Source organism: Penaeus vannamei, chromosome 20 (assembly GCF_042767895.1).
Source record: "Penaeus vannamei isolate JL-2024 chromosome 20, ASM4276789v1, whole genome shotgun sequence".
Taxonomy (NCBI): Eukaryota; Metazoa; Arthropoda; class Malacostraca; order Decapoda; family Penaeidae; genus Penaeus; species Penaeus vannamei.
This window is the reverse complement of record NC_091568.1, coordinates 27202283-27207985: the sequence shown is the minus strand read 5'-3', so window position 1 is coordinate 27207985 and position 5703 is coordinate 27202283. Positions and strand designations below refer to the sequence as shown.

At 31.6% G+C, this 5703-nt stretch overlaps 2 non-coding genes across 2 annotated transcripts; both read right to left on the bottom strand.

The window, feature by feature from the left end:
* Nucleotides 1–1105: 1105 nt before the first annotated feature.
* TRNAI-AAU (transfer RNA isoleucine (anticodon AAU)) lies at nt 1106–1179 on the bottom strand. The gene has a single exon. It is a non-coding gene; the product is annotated as a tRNA-Ile (tRNA).
* A 2148-nt stretch (nt 1180–3327) lies between these two features.
* TRNAI-AAU (transfer RNA isoleucine (anticodon AAU)) lies at nt 3328–3401 on the bottom strand. Its single transcript has one exon. It is a non-coding gene; the product is annotated as a tRNA-Ile (tRNA).
* Nucleotides 3402–5703: the final 2302 nt, after the last annotated feature.

Genomic DNA, 5703 nt, shown 5'->3' with positions numbered 1-5703 from the left:
CAGTTATTTAGTCTATTGGGCGGAAGGAAGGATACAAGTAAAAACTGTTAAGCTAAGAATAGTAGAGGCTAGAAATGCAGCGTCTCCGTCTTGTCTGTGTACCAGTATTTAATCTTGGGACTGGCATATATCTGGCACTGGAGCCTGGTGGTTTTGCATGCGATGAACCGACACTTGAGGCATTGTATTATAATCATGCTCCTTGGCCTGTAAGGGGATCGAACCCTCGACATCCGCGTTATTAGCTGGTGGGTGTGCTACACAGGGGCAGGAGAATATATGAAAAATTTGAGCTAGCTGAACTAGTAACAAAGAAAAACAAGTCAAAGCGTAATAGCATTATAAAGTGTATTAGGAATGACCAATGACAGACATTTTTCGTGGTTGGGCATCCCTGCCAGAGCAAAAAAGGGACACAAAAATATTATGCTAGATCAGCTCATGGTATAACAACTTGAAACTGACTTCAAATTCATCAGAAAGACCCACTTTATCAGAAATAAGCAGTGACTCATTTTTAGTAGAGGGGGATTCGAGCCAGACACCTCATGCGTAATACTCCGTGTCATATTCCTAATCTGAATCGGAGACCTTACTCCATGGCTCGTCCTCAGACTCGATCAGTTCATCCTGTTCATCTGGATTTTTTTGTCAGAGTCCATGCCATCACTACCAGTGATGATGCAATAAACAGAAATTATACCTCAGTGAAACTATAATATTGATTTTCAGATACTGATTGATATCCTATGATTACACCTGTTCACCATCAGCTGATAGCTACTACGATGGGAAATAGAATATTGAGTAAGCACTTATGAATACGAGATATATATTCATACACACAGAAACTGAAGGAGATAGAGAGAGGGAAAGAGAAGGAGAGAGATAAATACATACATATATGTGTATATATATGCATATACATGATATATATATATATATATATATATATATATATATATATATATATATATATATATATATATATATATATATATATATATATATAACCTTGGATCTGACATATATCCGGCACTGAAGCCTGATGGATTCACATGCGATAAACGGACACCAGATTCATTGTATTAAAAGTACTCTTACTTGGCCCGTAAGGGGATCGAACCCTCGACATCCGCGTTATTAGCACGGCGCTCTAACCAACTGAGCTAACAGGCCCTTAACCTATTTGAAAATCTTTCTCATAATGAATTGTCAGTCAACAAATTGCATTGAAGATTATTAAAAGTAGCAATTGACCATCAATATAGCCTAGTGTTAGATTGTATTTCAAAAGGATTGTATTAGGACAGAGCAAAATAAATACATTGTGTTAATAATTTCAAATGCATATAAGACTATGAAAAACTACTCTTAGAAAACGCTTAGGCAGTTTATCCTAAACGTTTTAAAATATAACCATGATATAGAAGGTGCCTTTTCGAAAAGAAATCTAATATATACTTATGCACACACACACACACACACACATATGTATATGTAAACATATTTACATATATGAATAATATATATGGGTGTATTTATATATATGCATACATATATGTATACATATAAATATATATATATATATGAACATAAGCACAAATGCAGTAATTTGTACAGAAAAACAAAAAGGAAAACAACCACGATAAGAAATGAAGGAAATGAACTCTCCTCAAGCGTTCGTCTCCAGACGTATGATTAACCAAAAGTCTTTTGTCATTTGTTTGAAGAGGAACTCATGAAGGGTTCGAAACGTTACACTGTATTTTGATTTCCATTGTGACTTTTCCTCTTCATATATATATATATATATATATATATATATATATATATATATATATATGTGTGTGTGTGTGTGTGTGTGTGTGTGTGTGTGTGTGTGTGTGTGTGTGTGTGTGTGTGTGTGTGTCTGTGTGTGTGTGCGTGTGTGTGTGTGTGTATGTATATATACATATAATATACACATGCATTATACATATATATACACATATCTATCAATCTGTGAATATATAAATTCATATATAGTATACAGCATGTCACACATACACATATATATGTACATATATAAATATACATATATACATACATATACAGATATCAGTTATATGTATGTGTTTATGCATTTGTATAGGAGTATATACATCTGTGTGTGTGTGAACATGTTTTCCTTCATATACACCTTGGGAACTCTTCGCTGCGCTTAGCCTTTGTCCTCCCACCTGAGTCCGATCGCGTGGTCAACGGACTATTCTTCAGCGCCCTCCATGGTCTCCAAGAGTCTGTCGGAGGGCGAGAGATAAGCGGCGGAGACGAAGAGGCCGTTCAGCAGGGAGACCAAAGGCAAATGAGGCTTAGGTAAGTGAGTGAGGGGCGGCTTGTTTACATGAGCGCGTGAAGTTTCATACAGAAAAACTCTTAAATCATCTAAAGGAAGAAGAATATTTTAAAAGAAAAAGAAAGAAAAAGACCGAGGTTTGATACCAGACTCACCCCAACGTGTTGAACATATGTATATATATACATATGTGTGTGTGTGTTTCCATATATATACATATTTATATATATATATATGCTCAGATCTAGATACCTTACTGGAATGATAAAGGTTGCTGAATAATTGTACACACACACACACACACACATATATATATATGTATATGTATATATGTGTGTGTTTGTGTGTGTGTGTATCTTGAGATAAGGAAGGGAGAAGGAGACTCATACACACACATACATATATATGTATATGCAAGTCTACATATATACTGATATATAAATATGTATATATATATGTATATATAGGCAACTATATATATATATATATATATATATATATATATATATATATATATATATATATATATATATATATATATATATATATATATATATATATATGTCTGCGTTTGAATAAGTATTTGTGTATATATATATATATATATATATATATATATATATATATATATATATATATATATATATATATATATATATATATATATATATATATTTCTTTAAACGTATACATATATACATATACATATTTATAGATGTGTGTACATAAAGACAGATTGATAGATATAACATTCTCTCTCGCTCTCGCTCTCTTTAATAGTATATATATGTGTGTGTGCCCCAGTTATTTAGTCTAGTGGGCGGAAGATTACAAATACAGAGTATTAGGCTAATAATAGTAGAGGCTAGAAATGTAGCGTTGCGTACCAGAATTTGACATTGGCACTGGTATATTTCTGGCACTGGATCCCGATGGATTTGCATGTGATAGACCGACACCAGAGTCATAGTATTAAAAGTACACTTGCTTGGCCCGTAAGGGGATCGAACCCTCGACATCTGCGTTATTAGCACGGCGCTCTAACCAACTGAGCTAACAGGCCCTTAACCTATTTGAAAATCTTTCTCATAATGAACTGTCAGTCAACAAGTTGTATTGAAGATTATTAAAAGTAGCAATTTACCATCAATATAGGGAAACGACGCATAATCATTATCACCAATCATAGAAATGATACAGCGGTCCTAATGACCTGGCCACCCTGCCATCCCTTGACCTTGTGTGTGCATATCTATCTACATATGCATATGTATAAATATGTATATGAGTGTATACGTTGGTGTAATATATATCTATAAATATGTATATATGAATATATATACATATATTATATATATATGTATATGCGTGTGTTCATGATATACATATATATATGTATATACATATATAGATGACAGGTATATCTATACGAGACGAAAGCTCAAAAGAGGAAATCCTCCGAAACGAAGCAGGAAAAACTTTTTGCTCTCCTGAACGAGAACCATCTCATCTGTGAAGGCACCTCAGTTGCTACGGTTTTCTATTCAGTTCTGACAAGATTTGAACACATGCAGGACTAACTTCCTTTGCATCAGATCCTGAGCAAGAAATAGTCTTCGGCTTATATGCGTTAGAAAAATAATAGAAACCGATTTCATTTTGCTCTGTCCAAACATTTGCTGTCGGAAGGATAACTGCAAGTAAAGACTGTTAAGCAATCAATAGTAAAGGCTAGAAATGCAGCGTTGCCAACGACCTTGAGTCTTCGTCTTGTCTGTGTACAAGTGACTGACCTTGACACTGGCATATATATATATATATATATATATATATATATATATATATATATATATATATATATATATATATATATATATATATATATATATATATATATATATATATATATATATATATATATATATATATATATGACACTGGGGCCTGATAGAATGAAGTCCGATGAGGTAAAGTAAGAAATTAGGTCCGCAACAGCAATCGGCGCTCTAACTAACTGAGCTAACAGACGGTTATTAATGTTTATAGCTTACCATCAACATAGATTACTACTAGATTGACTCGCAGTAGGATCTTAGGACTGGAAATGCTTAGAGCAAAATAAATTCGGTTCCTATTATTTTTGTAATACATATAAGCCGAAGACTAATTATTTCTTGCTCAGGAACTGAAGCTGAGGCAGTTAGTCGTGCATACGTTCAAATCTTCTTAGAACTGAATAGAAAACCGTAGCATCTGAGTTGCCTTCCTAAATAAGATGGGTCTCGTTCAGGAGAGGAAAACGCTGAGAAATACGAACAAAGTTTTCCTGCTTCGTTTCGGAAGATTTCCTCTTCTGAGCTTTCATCTCGTAACGCAACGAAGAATTGCTAATGTGTACATGAAGGAAACACATATACATACACACACGCACACTCACATGTGTGTATATATATATATATATATATATATATATATATATATATATATATATATATATATATATATATATATACATATATATATGTGTGTGTGTGTGTGTGTGTATGTATGTATGTAAGTGTATATACATATCACATCATATAACATATGTCTATGTTATATATATATATATATATATATATATATATATATATATATATATATATATATATATATATATATATATATATCAGTACAGTTTTATATGTATATGAATATATATATATATATATACATATGTATGTATATACATGTATACATATACATATATATACATATATGTTATATATTCATTTGAATATGTATTACTATATTTGTATGTATATATGTATATATAAATATGTATATATAAATATGTGTAAAACATACATGAACATATATATATGTATAAAACATTTATGTCTCTATATATGTATGTTATAAATATATGCATATATAGCAATTTAGTTATATATATATATATATATATATATATATATATATATATATATATATATATATATGAATATATATGTATATATTGTGTGTGTGTTTGTCTGTGTATATGTATAATATATATACACATACAGACACACACACCGCACACACACACACGTGTGTGTGTGCGTGTGTGTGTACACGACATGTATACATACACAACACATGTATGTATATATACACATATATATATATATACACAAACACACACACACACACACACACACACACACACACACACACACACACACACACACACATATATATATATATATATATATATATATATATATATATATATATATATATATATATAAACATGTACATGCATGTGTGTGTATATGTACATATATACTTACACAAACACATGCGTGTGTGTGTGAGCTCCAGTTATTTAGTCTATTGGGCGG